The sequence below is a fragment of the Tyto alba genome, unplaced genomic scaffold (assembly GCF_018691265.1).
Source record: "Tyto alba isolate M040663 unplaced genomic scaffold, T.alba_DEE_v4.0 Super-Scaffold_17, whole genome shotgun sequence".
NCBI classification, from domain to species: Eukaryota; Metazoa; Chordata; class Aves; order Strigiformes; family Tytonidae; genus Tyto; species Tyto alba.
In genome coordinates, this window is record NW_024881279.1 from 16,537,812 (window position 1) to 16,557,781 (window position 19,970).

The window sequence follows — 19,970 nt, forward strand, 5'->3', positions numbered from 1 at the left end:
AAGTGAAATAGGTTCTTTGCCCCTTCTTTCCCAGTTGTAGATACAGACAAAATGGATCTTTCTTAAGTGAATATTAATGTGTCTTGAATGACTGTAACACTGAATCAAGGAGTGAATAATCCCAAAGAGACTTAATGTTTCTTTTAGCATGAACTGAAACAGGCAAAACATCAGCCTTTTGGAAAGTCTACCTCTGATAAGACCAGAAGAGGTGGTGAGCAGAGCCAGAAGATACTTATAAAGTTAAGAAAGATTACTTAACTAGTAAATGTGCTGTAACATTGATTCTTTGTGCAGAGATTGAATTCTTCCCGTCTTTCCTTTCAAGTATTGTTTCTAAGGTGGTATCCAGGCTTTTACAGACCATATTCCAGGACTTTTAAGCTCATTGAGTATTACTTTATTAATATGTTGAAATAATAAATTACTACGTTAAATACCAACAAACAGGATGGGGTTCATTTGTGCAATGAAATGGTATGCCTGAAGTTTCCACTTAATCAATTGTAGTCATGAGTCTTACGCAGTCTGAAAGCTTCTCAATTTGATTTCAGTGATCGATATTGATTATTTCATTTTGAATTGTTTTTATGTGAGATTTTTATCTCGATATTGAAATGAATGCCACAAATACTACAGCAGCTGCATTGATTGCTTTGATTTACGTATCAGTGTTTTTTTATCCGAGACTCAGACATGTATTTTGAAGCTCTAATTAACATTTGTGTTCTGACAAACTGAAACTGGCTTTTCTATTAAGGGGATGTAATTTCAAGTGTGCAATGAGATGACTTGCAAGCTGAGTATGATGCAAGGCTTCTTTAAAAAAAAAAAAGTTTAAGATTTAATTACAATAAATGTTCCCTGAGGAAAACATAAAATTAATGTTTGACTCCATACATAACGTCTCTGTATTTTAAAATACTTCCAAGTGTATAGCTAAAACATGAGTCACTTATGGTTTTAAATAAATAAATTAGGAGACTGTCTAACAAGTACAGTATAAAATGAACTATATCTTTAACCCAATGCTGGATGAAATCACTGTCACTTATTACCCAGCACTGACTGGTGCTAAAGCAAGCTATCTGTTCTTTAAAGATAAACCCCCCAAGAACAATAGCACTATTCTTTTCAGTGAGAGTGGTGGTGAATAGCAAAATGGCGTCTATATTAATCTGAGATGGAGTAATCAGTTACCAGGCATCTTGTGGAATTTTGACTAAGATGAAGATGGTTTTTTTTTTCTTTTTATGGTCTCTTAATTTTGTTTTTTTAACCCAACTGATTTTAAAAACAGCAGTGAAGCCAGTTACGTATTTGATTATTCCACTACAATTCAGTCTTTATTTCTGCACTTTTCATAATGACACTAGCCATGTGAACTCTTAATAATCATAACCCTCTGAATCCTGTGAACCATTAGCATCCGTTAATTTCTGTAGACACAGTTCTTGCACAATTTCCTGTCACTGTTTATTACTAAGGAAGCAACTATACTTGGATGGTAGTTACTAAAGGACATTCCTACAGTATTTTAAGGAGTTTATATGATTAGAAAGAAGAAAAATTGATTCCAAATTGCCAGTGTATGGAGTAGTAAGAGAACACTTTTAAATTTTGAAGGAAGGCCTTGTATAACCAATATGTATGTTTAGAGGGATTGCTATGAAGAATGAATTGAAGGACAACAACCCAAATCTACTGGTATGACAGCTAATGAGTGATATGATAGCTGCATGAAGAAGCTGTTGTGTAGCATGTGTATTCTGGGCCTGATAAGTATCTTCATTCCAGTCCTGCATGTATGTCAGAATCAATATGGACTCTTTAAAAGCAAAGAGGCTGGTCATTTGTGTATTTTAGCTGTGTCTGAGAAAAACTGGGGGGATAATTAAATATCTGATGTAGTTTTAGAATGAGAGCTTTCTCTTTGTATAACGTCTTAATGCATCCCCCAAAATCTCATCCTATTTATGCTCATAGAAACATAGTACCCTTCCCAAACCTTTCTTACCCATCATTTTAACCCGATAATAGCACTTTCTGATCTCCTCACTGAGTGAGGCTTGTGCCCTATGGGGCAATCTTGAGTGATCATGTAATTAAAAACACATAAACAAGGGAACAGAATTAAGGCTGCTCTGAAATGTCTAACCCAGTTCCTTTCTCACCACCCTGCACATCTTTGACGTTGTCACAATTATGGTTTCAATTGTTTATTTCCTAAGCTTTATGTCATATATCAACAGAAGAGTTTAAAACTTCTCTAGTATATCATGGCTCTCTAATATGGTAGAGGGATTAACTACATTCTAAAGCAGCAAAAGAAAACTGGTATCTCTGTCTTGTGCTCTGTCAAAGATATATAATAAATAAATGATCTAATAGTTTATGTCTGCAAAGGCAGCACCTTCTGTAAGCCAGGGAAAATACTTAACGGGTGTTTAGAGAGACAATATTACTAAATCTGAGATTTAAGTAGGTAATATTTATAATATTAAACCCTATTGCCAAGTCCCATAAACTGTGCAGCCCCATTTAGTAATAAAGTTTTAGGAGTATAAAATTGTTGTTAGTAATAATGATACCCAAGTGAACACCAAACTTTTTTTTTTTTTTTACAAAAGACATATTCATTGGGGAAATATGGTGGAAAAAAGAACTGTGACCTGACTCAAGGGAATTCCTTTGCATTCCTCACTTCATGACAGATGAGAGGACCAAGGGCAGGAGCACCATTGTGCTGCATTTTGTAATGCTAACCAAAATAAATTTGACTTTGTTGCTGAAAATGCTCCTAATATGTTTTTGCAGCCAGGTAAACAGGAGCACAGAAAGTCTCTGCTAAATCTCAGAGGACTGTTCCAGGCAATGAAAATGCTCTTAAAGAATTGTAATATCCTTGTTATAGTGGAAACTCTTAGGCAGGATAGGTATGTATAATATATATTAATAAATGGACTGAAATATCTACATACTTAATTTACCATAGGAAATTTAGTAGCCAAACTCCTGTTTGGCACAGTGCAATGTTCCAATGTGTAGAACACAGCAGCACATTTTGGCCTGTGGAACCATTTTATATTTGGAAAATGATAGTTCATGTCAAGAGCGTGACACAGATAAACAAGAACGTGCCAATGCTAGAAAGTTATTTCTGCAATGGCAGTAAGGGCAGATGGAGAATCCATGGCATTTAGCTCAGAATAGTATATAATTGCAGTACTGCACCAGATCACTATCCATCAGCATGTTTCAATATTTTTTGCCAGGTACCAAAACCTAGGATATTCTTACACTTGAGACTAGAAGCTGTTTTTTCACCCCTTCGTAAATATAGCCCTCATTTGCATTATCATCTAGTTCTCTAAATGTCATTTTTTAAATATGAATTTATTAAATGTCAGTTGAGCAGGGTAATTTGAATAGTTATTTTCTCCTACCATTATTCTGTTGCCACTATCCTATTATTAAGGACATTTTAACTGTTGATTGCTTATATTACTGATTGGAACCTTTGTTTGTCTATGTTAAAAACAAGCTGCTTTTAATGTGGCCTGATTTTTCTTTTCCTCCATTAGAAGCCAGTGCAGACAATGGAATATAATTGCAAAATCATAGTGCAAATTCTGCTTTGTTGAGACACATTTTGTCTATGATGAAGATAATTTCTGCCTTCTTTCCACTTCTATCTGGATCTTGGCATCCTTGTTATTTCTCTTCATTTTGTCTCATCAGAAGATTTCCAGAAAAGGCTCGATTAATTGCAGCTACGATTGTCACTATCAAATTATCAATCTTCTGCAAAATCTTATTTTCTAATTAATGTTGTAGCATATGTGCATTAATCTGTCTGCTACTTCTGCTCTCTAATGAGACAGATACTTACAATACTTTCTTAAGAGATAATAAGAAGCTGACTGGCTATGCATGACGTTACCATCTAATAAATAAGATAGTGGTAGCTTTTGTAATCATCGCCGTCCTTCAACTTTTATATTGTCAATGATTTTACTCATCATGCCTTTAGATTAAAATACTAGGGATTCAATATGTATTTGGCAATTACTCATCTTCGAGAAAACAAGCAAGTCTATATGACTTGAAAATTAATTTTCTTTTATTTTTAAAAAAGTTAGTAATGAAGCAGGCTACTGTGTAACCAGTATCAGGAATGTGTGATTCGCAATGTTCTGTTTATAGTGACATCTAGTGGTGTAGGGTTCTCCCATTCAGTCAGAAGAACCCAATACAAACATGCTAAAACATAACAATAAAATGCTGCATGAAAATTAATAAATTAACTGCCTGATTATAGGAAATAGCACCTTAGATCTGTGCATTCAATTATGGCAGACATGTCTTGAAAGTCCTTTCTAAAAGAGCACTTCTATGATGGATGTTACATAGAAACAATGCACATATTTTTACCAATAATCTTTCTCATCTTCCTCTTCCCCCCACCTCCCCCAAATTACAGTGCTAGATGGGTATGTATGAGTATCTCTCATTTGGGAAAATGGGATTAAATGGAACGGTACTAAACAATTATTTATTTTCCTTTCCCTCCTTACAGTCACCACAATGCTCTGATTCTACATGCTTGATTTTTAAATGCATTGCTTTAAAAAAGGATAAATACTTATATAGGGATAATCTGACTGCAGTAGCCTAGTTCCAGCCAGCTAAAGGCCACAGGTCATGACCATGATAGGTTGGCTTTTTTTTTTAAAAAAAACCCAAACTACTATGTTGATATGTGAGGATCAGGTTTTGTCAATCAGGATGACTTCCAGTTCATTTAGCTTGAGCTTTGGCTGATGCAGATCTGATCAAATAAACACTCAAGGAAGTGCCACATATTCAAGAATTTTCCCCTGACTTAGCCAGGCAAACAGCTTATTTGAAACAATGCAGCCAGCTTGCTCGATGGGCTTTTATTTATTCCCTTGAAAGATCATTTTGTCCCTTCCCCACTCCTCCCCCCACCTTTTGGTTTTTTTTTTTGGGTAGCTGAAACCTGATGCATGTTTCTCTATGCAGATTAAAGAAGTAGGAACCCACATTACAAATAGCAAGTTATTCTGTCACCACAAAAAACCCTTCCAGAAAAAAATGTGCTTGGATCCCTTTCCCAATATTAATCAGTATTGATTTGGTTTGTTTTTCCCAAAACTTGCTTTTTCTATATAAAACCAATGTAACGGAAGAGGCAGTATTTCTTGTATGTGGTTTAGTTGGTTATCCAAGAGAACTTTTTCAGCTATCCAAAATGCCTTGAATAATCTAAGATTCATTTTACAGGTCACAGATAGTTCTGTTATAATTGCTTCTGTGTATATCTAGCCACTGAAATGTTATTGTTGTTTGGTGGAACAGTGTTAGTGAAAGACAGGACATTGAATTCTATATTTGACAGAATCATAACTGAAAATAAGAAATAAAATTTAATTTTAAAAAGCCTAAACCAAATATATGTTACATTTTAAGCCTGAACCAAATATATGTTATATTTTAAGCATGTAGAAAGATATAGGCAAGTTGGAAGTAAATGTGTAGATACAAAAGAGAAACTTCACTGAAAATTGATTTTTGCACAGAACTCAGCTTTTGGTTTCTGTGAACTTATGGTTTCTTGCCCTCATTTCTGTTCCATATGCTTAATGTTGTGCTCCTGATATAGCTCTGGCTACTTTGAAGGATTTGAGTAAGCGAAACTACAGTTGGAGACAGACAAACATAACTGCTATTCTAGGGTTTTGAGGTTTTGTTGTGATGGTGGGAAGAGCAAGGGAAGACCTGAGGAATATATGTGAATTTGTAGCCTTTATCCTGAGACAAGTATTGATACCCTTAACTCTGCACTATGAAGTGTTTGAAATTTGGTCTGTTAGTGAAAACAGAAATTTACTCTTTTAGAAGAAGTGCCCAGACAATTTATATTAAGAAGTAAGTATATATGTATTTGGGAAAGACTGTGACAGAATTCCTTCTTCCTATTTTCTAAACAGCTTTAATTATTTTTCAGAATTAACCATTTTTTCCTGATGTGCATGCCTGAAAGTGATACTCTGAGCTTTGTGCTGTGTACTGCTGAGCATCATTAATGATTGAGTTCATGACTGGCCTCTCAGTATAAATAGGGAAGGGGAAATATTTTTCTTATAAGCAGGGAAAAGAAGCAGAACTTCTCATAAACGTGAAGACTATTTAAAATGGCTATGCATTATATCACTAGTTCTCAATTTTTAAACAGAAATCTTTCCACACACAACCAAATGGCAGTTAAGAAGAACATGGGTAAACTGGTCCGCAAACTCAAAAAAATTAAGTAGTGGTCAAGACTCATCAACGTGTTGCTAAGGCTTGTTTCTCTGGAGCTGTGCACTGATAAATAAGCTTGCCTCAGATTTTCCAAGAGGCCTGGAAAAAAAATAGTATAAATCTTAAAAATAATAGTCTGCTGGGCTTTGACTTGCCCTTTTAATCCACATTCACAGCTGGACTCCAGTAGATATCAAAGTATCACAGCTGCTCAGTAGAGCCACCAAACACTATCTCTTCATACAGGACTCCTTTGAAAAGTGTGGAGGGAAGAGAAGGAAAAAAAAAAAAAAGCCTAAGTCCCAACTTGACATGCCAGAAATTTAAAGTAGAAGAGGTGAAGAAGAAGCAATGCAGTTCTGGTAACTGAAATCTATGGGAATTGCATGTTTGATTCCAAAAGCACAGCTGTGCTTTAGGAGCCTGGGTTACTAGCAACTCATTAAAGTAATATACAAATATTGACTGCATTTGAGAGCAACAGCTGTGAAGTCACACTTGTAAATTCAAAAAAAGTAAATTTGCGCTCTAAGGCTTACGCAATAAGTATCATTGAAAAAGGCATTTTAACCAAAATACAGTTTTTGATGCTTTTGATATTTAAACAACTTGGTATGATTTATCAACCTCACTGATGTTTAGAAGAAATAGTGCTTACAACAGTACTTTCAGAAAGGATCAAGGCACGGAACAGGAAATTGCCAGTTATAAGTGAAATTCTAATGAATTGTAATTAATAGCAGAGCCAGAAGTTGTAGGACAGGTCTGCACTGCTAACTAAGAGATAAAACTTGATCAGGCACATTGAATAGCGCAGAACTTAGTGACGGCTATGCAGCTGCCTAGGACAATGAGTATATACTGGAGTAGTTTATGTGAACTGCAAATTGTACTGCTGTGATTATGCTGCTGTCAGTACTGAAGTTAGGCAAGAGCTAGCTGAGAAGCATTTATGCTACTTTGGACTAAATCAGTTGTAATTTTTCCTGTTTTCTTTAGTTGGCTTTCTGTAAAATAGAGCAATAGTTGTTTACTTACCTTATAAATTCTTTTACAGTTTCTGGGGTCCTTTTCTTGTTTGAGGGTATATTTGTATAACTTCAATATAAAAATTAACATCCATGATCAGAAATTGTTTGGTCATATTTTAAACAGTAGGGAATTCACTTCAACAGTGCAAAATCCCTAGCGTTACTGATAATGGGTCACACCTGTACCTGGTGCACATGTGGTTGCTCAAATTTCAGTTAAATACTTTACTGCCAGGTAGACAGTGTTAAGGCTACTGATTTAATTTGTTCAATATTTTTCAACTACTTTACCTCCAAGGCCTCGTTCTGTGATTCAGTGTCTAAATGTTTACTTACCTTAGAAAAGTGTAAAGTACTTGCATGTCTTTCAATTGTACTGTCAGCAGAACAGCAGCAGTAAAATCAATAAGGAGTCATTCTGTCTGACACTTCAAGAAGCAATATTGAACAATTTATCTTCCTTTTTCAGTGAATCAAAAATAAGTGGTATTAAAAAATAAAAGGTAATATATTTGCACATTCATGAATTTGCAGAATTTTTTTTAAATTATAATTTTGTGATGTACTTGGAACAAACTCTGCTTTGGTAGCACTTGTGCAAATCTACCAAAATTAACTAATTGCATTATGTTGTTTGCTTTCACATATGTTTTGCATCTCGACAACAGCTGATACTGTTGTAAAAGTGTAAGGTTTACCTTTGAACTGTGAAGTGATTAGCACAGTGGATTTCTGTGTTTTGTGCTCCATCATTTGCTAAATACAAAAGCTCACAATTGATATTGTTGAGTTAAAATAATTTACTACAATTGTAGTTTAATAGTGCATTCTATTTACTTTGGGTCACAGTCTTCTACTCTCACACCAAGTGCAGCTTCTTTGACTTGAATTTTTTAAAGTTCTGCTTGAACGGTATCTCTGCATGCGCTGAGACTCATTATGATTCCAGCTCTTCATTTGACTATGAAAATGGAACTGATGTCAATGGCAGACTCTTGTCATTACACTGTTAGTTTATTTTAAAGAGGTAAACAGCTGTTGTTAAAGTTATTTTTACAGTGATCTTTCTTTCCCCTCCCTAAATAATTACTAACCAAGAATACCACAGCAGGAATTACTAGTTTAAGATGCTCCTCATGTGATGCTGCCTAGAAAGGTAATATGCTAATTTGTGTAATTTGTAATTAGTATTATCCAAGCATTTGAACTATACTGTTAATAGTTAGCATATTTGTAAATAACTTTGTAGCTAAGCAGCTATGAAAACACAGAGTGAGTTAGGAAAGATAATGGGTGTTGATCCTTTTTTTCAAAAAAAAAAACCCAAACAACAAAATGCCTCAAAGCCCCAAGACACTCCATTCCTAATCATCAAGTTAATCCACATTACGTTTTTTCAGTATTCTAAACTTATCTAAATAATTACATGTTTTAAAATGTATAATTAAGCATTAAATTAAAATATTTTAAGATAGAAATTCTCAGGCAAAGGTCTCATGATTTAAACAAGCATAAATAGGTAAGTGCAAATCAATGTTGCAATGAAAGATTTTGGTATTTCTAATGTGTAGCAACATATTAATATTTACTTTATGTTTTTGGAGTGTTTTCCTTTTGCTTCTGAAATTAGTTGACAATGCATACTATCCCAACTCTTCTACATGAGTGTTCATGCCTCTGTCTTTTCTGGTGCCTTTCTTGATCAAATCAGGAAGTGCGAAGCTGTGTATGCTCAACTTGAGTGAACAGTTCTGATGGATTAAGAAATCACAATGTCACTGGTCTTTCCACCTGCCTTGGTGCACTGATTGTCATTGTCATGTCTTTAGCATATGTCTTGATCCCATTCTTTTCTTTGCATTTTTTGATAATGTAGTAACAAGTCTTCTCTTAAAGAAAAGGGAAAAGCATTAAGAAAACAGATGTTAGCTGTTTCCAAGGCACTCCGAAAGCTTGATTGTCAATCTATAAGGGATCTTTGAGTTAGACTGTGATTTGTTTACTGAAGTGTTTAAAGTTTTCTTTTATGTTATCTGACCTGTCTGTAGTCCTAGTGAGCCAGTAAGGTACCTATAATAATGAAATGTGAAGGTCAGGAGTTAAGAACATTACATAAATAACATCATTCTTTCAGAGTAGACAAAAGCAATAAACTGATATTTTATTTTTAGAAAAGATCTCTCCTTAATGTTTGTGCTGCAAAGACAGGGGAAGGCACATCCGTGATCTAGCTATCATCTCAATTCCTGAGCATGTCTTCTGCTTCTCTTCTTCCCTGACTTTGCCTTTTTACTTTTATATCTAGACAGAAGTGATTCATGTGTAACATAAATAGAAGAATACACAGGAGCTTACCTACTCAACTGCGTATTTTCGTGGATAATTTGCCAAAGCAAACAGTTTGCAGTACTTCCTGAAATAATAGTTCTTAATATGAGTGGTCCATAGTACTTTGTCTATGGTTTCTCAGTTGATGGGAGGTACTGTGGCATTCATAAAAATAAATCCTCCTCAAGTATATAGTGATATAATACCAGCAGCCTTTTACTTGCCAAATCCCCTGTGCTTAGTTAGGAGCTCAAATATTTTCTAAGGCACTACAGTATAAATTAGACTGTCTCCAGATGTTTTGGTACAGTGAATGCTGAGGCTCAAATTCACTTTTAATGAACCGTATTTTAATGTCAGTTTCTCCTGTCTACCTAAACGACAAAGAGCTCATCTGACTTTGTAAAGAATCCCACAACTGTATCATTTATTGAGCCTCTGTCTCAGCATTGTGCTGGTCCATGATAACATAGGTTGGCAGTCTAAGTAAACTACATTGAAGGTTTATTACCAAAGTTACAGAACTTGAAGTGACATCCAACACAGAAGGAGGTGCTGGAATTTCTACCAAGGAGAACTGCAGCTGTAGGTAGGAGATAGGTTAGAAGGGCTTAAAAATTATAAAGTAGATCATAGAAATACATGAGGAAATAACCAGCAGAAAAACTAATTATAAGTGAACTGTGCAGTGCCTGATTCAGACAGTAATCAAATCTGATTAGACTATATATATATATGTGCTTCTTGGTAGTGTGTGAAAGACCAGTATAGCTAATCAAAATAGTGTATAAGTCAATTGGCCTTTCAAAGAAAGTCATGTGAAAATTAAAGAAAGATAATACTAGTAGTTTTGCTACATAAAAAGTCTCAGATATGTTTATATATATATAAACAAGGAATAAGAACCTAGAAGAGTGTGCAGGGTGTACTCTGGCACACGTAAAAAATTAGATACTGTTAGTACATTGTCTACATAGAAACATATGCTACGTAAGAGACAGCTTGGAAGTAAGTCATAAAAAGATGGAGGTATAGAGTGAAGACTGATAAATTAGAAAATGAGACAGACTCTACCTTGTACTTTCAAAGGAAGTGTCAAACTAAAAATCAATGCCATCGTACCTTTTGGAAATAAGAAGGCATTGAAGCAGGCTAATCAATGCTCAGTGTTTATGAAAGATTTGAAGGAAGAAATACAAAGTTTTGCCTCTAACCTTGTGCTCAGTAGTGAAGCAGACACTGGAAATAAATGCAAATTGAGAAACGTATCTGAAATGAACAAGTGAGATGCACTTTTTCACCTGGCTCTGTTTTGGTTTAAATATAGAAGATTTACAAACAAATCTTTCAAATTCCTTCTAGTGACATTTTTAGTAATTATTAACTCACCTGCTTCAGATGCTGCAAGTAATCATGGTCCTGACTGTGAAGGAGAGCCCCCTCTTATTTGTTAGACATTTAGTTTCTGGGTTTGCTTTTGTTTGTTTTAGGTGAAATGTTGTTCCTCCTCTATCTGGTTACTGGAGTCTGATTTCTTTCTGTAGTTCTCTTAATTCAAAATAATTTAAATTTCTCTTGGAGATTTAATATTTCAGGGTCTGTGTTGTGACAGGTCTTTAGAGTGATGTAGGACACTTACCAAAATTTGTTTCATTTTATTCATCAAGTAGAATATGAAACAGTGGCAACCATGAAAGGAAGTGAAATGTGTGTCCCATTTGGCATTTCTGTTGAAAGATGCATTGATCGAAATGTTCTGAGTGAGCATTTGCACCAGCCTTTCCACTTATATATCCCACCAGACGTTTCGAGAACTTATATTCTCTCTCAAGTCCCACAAGACCTGACCAATATCAGATTTATCTTTCTTTTCTCTGTGTGTACAGTAAGTGTTATAAATGCAATGGGAGCTCTGATGGCTATGGCTGGTTAAAGCCCTGTTTGATTCTCTTTAAAAGAACGTTACTGGATCTTATACAGAGAAAACTTCCCAAGTACAGTGAAGGTTTTAAGTAAATGTTTAAAAAAAAAAAAATGCATGCTTCTACTGCTTAGTAGATGTCAGGCAACATTTTAAAGGAAAATCTTTGTAGCTTTTAGGCATATAAGAGTGTCTGAGAATATAAACTGACTTGAATTCTGGAGTATTACAGAAAAAAAAAAAAAAAACAAACCTATCCAGGGAAGTTTCGGTCAAATTTGAGACAAACTGCCATCAACTGCAACACGAATCCCTCTTGGGGAGTCCTGTCCAACACCCTGTTGGTTCGAAGGAATGCCAAATTAGGATGCATTTTCTACACAGAGTATTAGATAATCTAATGTGTGACCTTAGAGAAGTCACTGGGATTGAGTTTGAACAAAGAGGATTGCTTTTAGGGCTTAATCTTCTTATATAGTAGTTCCTGTTTTAAGACTCATCACAGATAGCTCATTGCAAAGGATTCTTCAGCTGAAAGTAGGCTTTACTTTTGGAGCCTGCAAGCAGGTCTGGACTTTGAGGGCTGGAGGCTGGTGTACTCAGGCATTCAGAACTGTGAGCAGAGTTGATGTGGGTTTATGTTCTCTGCCATATCGGAAGTGTTGAAAGTTCTGATGCTTGGCATGTGGCTGTGATCTATGTGAGATTTGGATGCTGTACAGAGGATCCCTCTGTCAGCTGGAGAAGTTGGAGAGGCATCATGTGTCTTCCTGGGGAGAGGTGGCGTATCCTAAAGTGTTCTTTTAATTTCCTCAGTGGGAAAGGGTCCATTGCACCAGATTGGCAAGTATTTCGGACTGACTAGGTATACTTGCCAGCAACTATCTAGAATACAGAAGGAAGAATGGCTACTCAGAAATGTCTTTCAAGGATGTTTTTGTTCATCTAAGAATTTTGTCATTTTAGCTGCAAAATAGAACATTGAGTTGAAGAGTAGAATTACCATTGCACAAAACCTTGATGTCCACTGCGGGGGGGATGGGGGTGGTGTGGGAGGTTGGGGAGGAGAGAGAAAGGCATGCCACCTAAAGGACATGTACAGCAGTAGCAGTATTTTGGAAAATTTCTTAAATGATAGTGTAATAGTATCCAAAAACATCTGCTGTCTGTAGGTTTGATTGGCTATCTCTACATCCACTGAAGGTTGACTTTCCCATACATACTACAGAACTGTCATCTTTAAATACAATGGACTGAATAACACAAATGATGAAAATGACAGTGTGTTGAGGCCCTTTATTTAAAATAGTTAATCCAAACTTCCAAACCCTTCATATCTTTTCTTACTAGCTTATGCTTTTTTATATAAGTCGTTTTCTAGCTGGTTGTATCTGCACGTACTTGCCTTATGCTTGTAAATGTTCTGAGGGGAAAAATAAGAACTGGTTATTAAATTTTGAACAGTAACATCCTAGAGAACACAGTACATCTACAACCACTTAGAAATCTATCTCTTGATTGCATAAGCCTAAAGGAAATAGAAATAGCTTTTGTTCATCCTGTGTTTATTACCTGTCTTGTGCTACTTTTATTACATTTGTATCTAAAATTCAGTTGTCTATTCAGTAAATGCTAGTATTAGTCAGATTTCTTAGATGGTATAAATATTGATTTATTCTGACAGAGAATAGTCATTTTCTCCAACATATGTGAAAATATTCAGTTGAAGATTTTATTCTGTAAGCTTCTGCTTGTGCACTGTGTGTGCCTTTGAAATGTGCTATACATGGTGCGTGAACCAGGGATACTTAAGCAGTGAAAGCAGTTACTTTATTTCAACACTTAATGCCTTCTAGAGAATCCTGTGTACCAGCATCAGTAAATATGTCATGCTGAATGCAAACTCCCCAGCTGTATTCAATTGAATAAACAAAAGTTGAGTAAATAAGGCCATGAAAAACAGTAGCCTGTTTTCTTCTTGGAAAGTCCTGGTGTATTCATTAGATGTAAAGAAAAGCTAAAAATGTAATTTCTATTGTTGTAGGGGAAAAATAAAACTACAAAAGGATACAGTGCTCTGTATTGTATTCCATTCACATTCCAATTAACCTTGGAGATTGTTTTTGAGGACTATACTCTTTAGCTTATATAGCCACATAAGTTAAAGGAAGTGAATAAGGACTACTGTGTAACTATACTGTTTCTTCTGTCATGCTGTACTTTTATTTTCATAAGATTTAATGCAAGCTCTCTTCCTTCAGTGGAGGACTACATTTGCTATAGCAGCAAGTAAAATTTTATTCTTACCCAGGCAGGATGCCTCATGGAGAGATGCCATATGGGGAGTGTGTATTTTTAGTGGGCTCTGAGCATATTCCAAAATTGTGGAAATCAGATGTTGAGGGAGTGGCTCCTTGACTTAGAATTGAGGTCCTCTTTACTGCTCAATCAAATGAGATTAAGTACTTACTGGCATCAGTAGTTTGCTGCAGTCTCACAGTTAGGTAAAACTTCTGGTTGTTAGTTTGGAGTTGGTTTTAGTTTTAGGGTTTTAAGGGGGACGAGTTTTTAGAGACTTATTTTGACAGGACTGCGTGTGTCAAATGGTGAACACAGTAGTTGACAACTTTAAGGAATTTGTTTCTTAAGGAAACAAGGTTTGGGAGTGAAGAGTGTCTGAATGCCTCTTGATATTTTCCATCCTTTCACAGCAGCTGATCAACGGGTCACAATTGCAACCAAATTTAGTATAAGAATCTTAAAATAGAGTGCATGTGGGAATTTTGGAAACTTAGACCTAGCTGCTTAGACTTTGCTGGTACATGGACTGCATATGCAGAACCCACAAATGTCCTAACTGTGCAGTGAGTCTGTGTGAGATTTTGCACTGTCACTAAATACAATATCCAGCCAGGACAGACACAAAAATAGAACAGACTTCATTACTTTTCTTGCTATGAAACTAATACTTCCCACTTCAAAAGCTAATGGAAATAACCTTTGGATTGTTTAGCTGCTTAGATAAATTACTGCTACTTACATTTACTTGTACATATTTAACAGGCCACAGGGACCTTAACTGGCAGTAGTAGCTGACTTTACGTGTCAGAGAGAGGATGATGAGCAATACCTCTCTTGTGTTAGGCACAAAGTGGTCTTTCTGTACCAGAGACCAGCCTTACTCCTTTTTCTGTAACATGTTTTTTCAAGGATGTTTCATCAGGAACATTGCAAACAAAATGTCACAGCTGAGTTCCACATTGCCTGCTTACAAATTAGATGAAAAAGCAGAATTCGTTATTTTGTGGTTAACCTATTGAGCTTGTTTCTTCTCGTTTGTGAGTCCCTAACAAAGTAGATGTAAGTTATGTTCTTTTCCTTATACACAAAGTAGACCTCTTACCAGCACTGTCCTATACTATGGCCATGCATGCTGCCTTCAGATGTGTTTGTGCTAACTCAGTTTCCAACACAAGCAGCTGTAACAGTTTGTGGTTATAATGACAATTTTCCTCTGTAGCTTGTCTTCACACTAAGATTGTGGAGCTGGCAACCTTATGTATCTGGCCTCAACAGGCTTCTTTACTACAAGCCCGTGTTCTCTTTTATGGGCCTTTTAGAGAACTGGGGCTGAAATGTAATTTGGACCTGTTAGTTATCATCAGGGTCAGTAGTTTTCTCAGCTGTGTCAGATGGCTAAATCTCTATTTCTGATATACTGTATAGCTAAGACTGAATCAGGATCTCTGGACAGAGCAGGAGTATTTAATCTTTGTGGCGATTCAGCTTTCAATGTGAGAGAACCTTCTGTATAAACATTAATGTAGTTATTTAATATAATTGAGTAGTGACTTCTTTTTCTTCTGAATGTTTTAAGACCATTTCACTTACTGCAATCCTCTCTCCATTCTCCCTTCTTGTGAGATAACAATGGGCTCGCACTAGTGACTTCAGCATCATCCCTGCAAGGCCATAGCACTCTCATACAGTCTGGGGAGAGGTGAGCTTCAGCTCTCACCTGCTTCAGCTTCTAATTCATTTTTGTTCTTCAATTCCTTTTTTGTACTTTGCTCAATTATCCATGTTGCATGTCACAGGTTAACACTGTATTCGTGATTTTGTATACTTCAATCAAATCTCTTGTCCTTCATGTCTGATATTTTATTTGCCAATTTTGTTTTACCTGGGGTTTTTTATAACCTGTTTAACACATTGCATCCAGGTTTGCTGTTATTTTTGTGTGCTGTTTGATCTCCAGTTACTTCCAATTTAGTTTGCTAGCAAATGCAGCTTAATTTGTGAGGGCTGTTTTTTTCTCTGTTGTACTTGTTATCTATATTGACTTTGACCTGTAAATGTAGAAATGAGCCTGAGTCCAGCTCAGTCTCTGCTCAAAAGGAAACATTGCTGAATTCATGGCTAATTGTACTCATAGTTATATTCTTGTTGCTTATAGTTCCCTCCCCTTAGTTTTGTTAGTTTCCTGTAGATTTTTTTCTAAGATCTTCAGATAGAAGCACACATTTTAAAACCTGTAACATACTAGATAGACTTCATTTTAAACACCCAAAGAGTTTAGTTTCCCCATTATTTCTTTAATTTTCCGTGTACAACTGTTGGTCTAATTAAAGATACTATTTCTGTGTACAAGTCTGATCTGCTTAAAGAACATCATCACAGTAGCACAATATCATAAAAAAGTACAGTATTAGATCTGCTTTTAATAGTGTTAATAAATATGTTTAGGGGAATGTAATAGTCCTTATTTTTAACTTCTTTTACATCAAATTTATAGAACTATAGATAACAAATTCTGTGTTTTCAATGCCATAAGTGGCATATATTCTATGAAGAGCTACATGCACTTGACATATTTTGCATACATTTAGTGGGGAAAGTAAATGTCTTTAATTGCTGCAACTTGGGAAAGCAGAATTATGTGGCAGAAAAAAGGAAAACATTTTATCTATCAAGATAGTTATTTGAAGGGGTTGCATTTTAAGAGGAGAATATTATATTATATATAAAATGGTAAAGAAGAATTATAAAATACTGCATGAAAGATACATTCCTACATCCCAAAAGACTTTTGGTAGTTTATCACATATATGCTTGTCTAAGGAGAAATAATTTAAAGCTAATCTTGTGCTACAAGCCAGTTATTTTTCCGTTTGTTCGGAAATTACTATCTGTGTTCAGACTGGTTATGTGGCATACAAAGTCTACAGCTTCTAAAAGAGAAGTCACACTTGAAATATTCTTGTGTAATATGCGCATTACAGACCTTAAATGGAGGTCTATACATGCACGTGTGTGCATACTTATAGTGTATAGATGCATATATATTTGTTGGAAACCTCAAGAAAGAATTGACTGGATACATGCAATTCAAAGCAGTTATATTGACTTGTTCATATCTGGGATCTTGTGCAAATAACTTAATCTATTTAAAATAATACAATTATTGCTGAGAATGATACAAAAGTAATGTCTATGGGTCTGTTAAGGCTTACGTAATTGTGATACATGCATTCTTGGGAAAATATTGAAGAATATACTTTAGTTGTCTGTGCTTGTTTCTAATTCTTGTATCTGTGCTTTGCATTTTCAGGAAAAATAAATTTTCTAAAGTGTCAGTGATATCTAATGGTATTTAATTCAGATGTAATCAGCAATCTTAACTTCATGATCCTGACTTCTGATGAAAAATTAAGTTTTGTTTTCAGTTTTTCTGTAGAAGCTTAGATATCACTAAGTAAAACAACATTCAGTGAAGCCTTAAGATAACCTGTTTCAAGTGCTTGTTTACAGGATTTAGCTGATCAGGTAGCTTTTCCATCTGTCAACATCTTCACAATTTTTTGTGTTTGCTGTTTTTCTTTGCATAATTTCTCTCTTAAAAAAAAAAAAAAAAAGTATGGTGAGAAGGAACTTGTCAAATTGTCTATGAAGAATTCAGATGACGTGATAGGTAGCTCACTCCTGAAATTTTAGGTGACAGGTGTAATTGTTACTGGTCTTTTTATGTAACTCTGACTATTGTCCCCCTCCTTTCTGTTACTTTCCAGTCAGTCTCAGGGGAATGTAGCATTCAGGAGGTGGTTGTATGTCAGAGAAACTGTAATGTCTGGGAGGAATAGTTAACTTGTTGGTAGAGCAAGAATAACCATGAATAAACTCTTGTTCTAACCTAAAGTACAAGAGCTGTTGCAGGTACAAGAAAAAGTACCATGTACCAAGGTCAAGGTATGGATTAAAAAACAAACACTAGGAAAAAGAAGGATATATTTGTTTGTCAGTTTTTCGTGTGAAGGATTATTTTCTAAAGGCTCCCTATAATGCAACTAAAATGCTTTTATTGTTTTCTGTCTCTTTTGGTGGTGCTGCAGACTTGCACGCTGCTTTCATTTGGGAGCTGTTGATAATTTGAGACTGTGCTTCTTATGGATAATTGTTCTTTGTAGGGAGTCTTATTCTTTGAATGTGATGTACTGCTTCATGCTCTTCTCTTCACCAGCTGCTTTTTATTTTTTTTTTTTTAAACTTTGTCCCTTCCCTCTGGAATCAATATGAAATGCAGAATATTGCAAGGTTTCTTTGGAATAAATTTGCTAATTATACCTAATGATATCGTGGACTTGTTTTTTATTTATTTTCTAACTACAAAAATAATCTTGTTTAGCTTGTAAGGTTTATGACTCCATATGATTTCTTGTTGCTGTTGTCTATAAATGCCTTACAAAAGTTTAAGGCTCATATGTCTTAGTCAATAAACATGCACAAGTTCTATTTTTATTTAATTAGCAGACTGTCTAGGTGCCTTAAAACTGTAGAAGCTGGATTTCTTAGTATGTCTATAACTGCAATGAGGACAAAAAAAAAAAAATGAAACTCCAGAGTAGTTAATTTACATTTTTGTTTTATGGACTCTGCTTGCAATTGTAAGAAAGGCTTCATCTTGGGGGTAAAATATATCTAAAGAAATATTGACTCTGAAGATCATTCTTTAAATGATTTAAAATATCACTGAGAGATATGAAAACGGATTTAAAATATTACATTATCTATGGCTTAACATGGGAACTTTGTGATGGGAATTTCCCTTTAACAGGATAATTTAAGTTTATTTGGAATGAATGAATCGTGGAAATTTTTGTTAAATATAACTATGTTTTTGTATGGTTGCTCTCATTACTAGACCAAATAGACAGAGGTATTCAGAATACTATTAGTCTTAATACTGTCTTATTTTTCTTAAAATTGCATGATTTTTAAAAAGTTATTATTATTGTATGTACATTATTATGAATATTTGGGAAGCTTGGTGTTAGTCTACACATTCAGCAAAGCTCTTATGTGCTTTACAGTGCACTGAACAAGTACTCTAAGTAAAAGCCATGTGATGTGCTTACCCATTTAAAGTTAGTACATGTCTGAGTTAGTTTGTGGACTGTTGTAAAACTTGTTTTAGATAGTACTGGGGAGAGTAAGGGATGTTCAGTAAAATTACAGTCTTTGAATATTACTGCAGTTGTGGCAAAATCATATCAAGTCATAAGGCTTTTAGATTTTATTTAATTTTTTGATAAATAAATTCAAAGACATTGTGTAATGTTTCCTCTGCATCTTGAGAATGGAGAATACAGTGGAAGGCAAAGTAAAAAGTACTATTTAGGTGAGAGTCAAATCAGCAGCAGTGTGACTATCCATCCTTTCACTTGTGCTGAGAGCATATAGAATATCTAGAACTGGAACTGAGAAAAAGTCACAGGATTCTGTGACTCGGTATAGACCCAGTTCAGGACAAATCACAAATGCAAATTAGTATCTTCTAACATGAAAAAGGGGATGTGTCGTGTTCTTATTTAGTTTCACGGAGAAAGAAGTTGATTGCTTTATGTCAAAATTCACTGTTGAGTTACAACTGGAAATTATGAGGAGAAAACCCCTGAAGCTGAAGGAATTAATTAACCTTCACAATCTCTTTAAGTATTGCAAATGTTTAGGAATTATTTTAAATACAAAAACTTGGACGATTAATACTTGCTGTTTTCTATCTTCATAGTGCAAACAAGGCGCACACTTGATTCATGTTTTTCACAAGGCACCTTGTCATTTTAAAGTTTGTTTTTTTTTTTTGTTTTTTTTTTTTTTTGCAACAACCTTACTGGTTTAGGAATCAATAGTTACATGTTCATTACCTGTTCAAGTTTTTCACCTCAGAAGTTTGCCAAACTCATACCATCAGACATACCCCATCTGTGTGAATAGACTTGGTAAGCATACTTGCCTGTTTATCTGCTGATTCTTCTAGTAAAGGTATTTCAGAGATAAGGAGAATATTAATCTAGGCTAAGTGTGTA

At 35.1% G+C, this 19,970-nt stretch overlaps 1 long non-coding RNA gene across 1 annotated transcript; it reads left to right on the top strand.

Moving 5' to 3' along the window:
• Positions 1-214: 214 nt before the first annotated feature.
• On the top strand, positions 215-19,421 carry LOC122153254. Its single transcript, XR_006165111.1, has 3 exons — positions 215-242; positions 2,476-2,481; positions 19,410-19,421. It is a non-coding gene; the product is annotated as an uncharacterized LOC122153254 (long non-coding RNA).
• Positions 19,422-19,970: the final 549 nt, after the last annotated feature.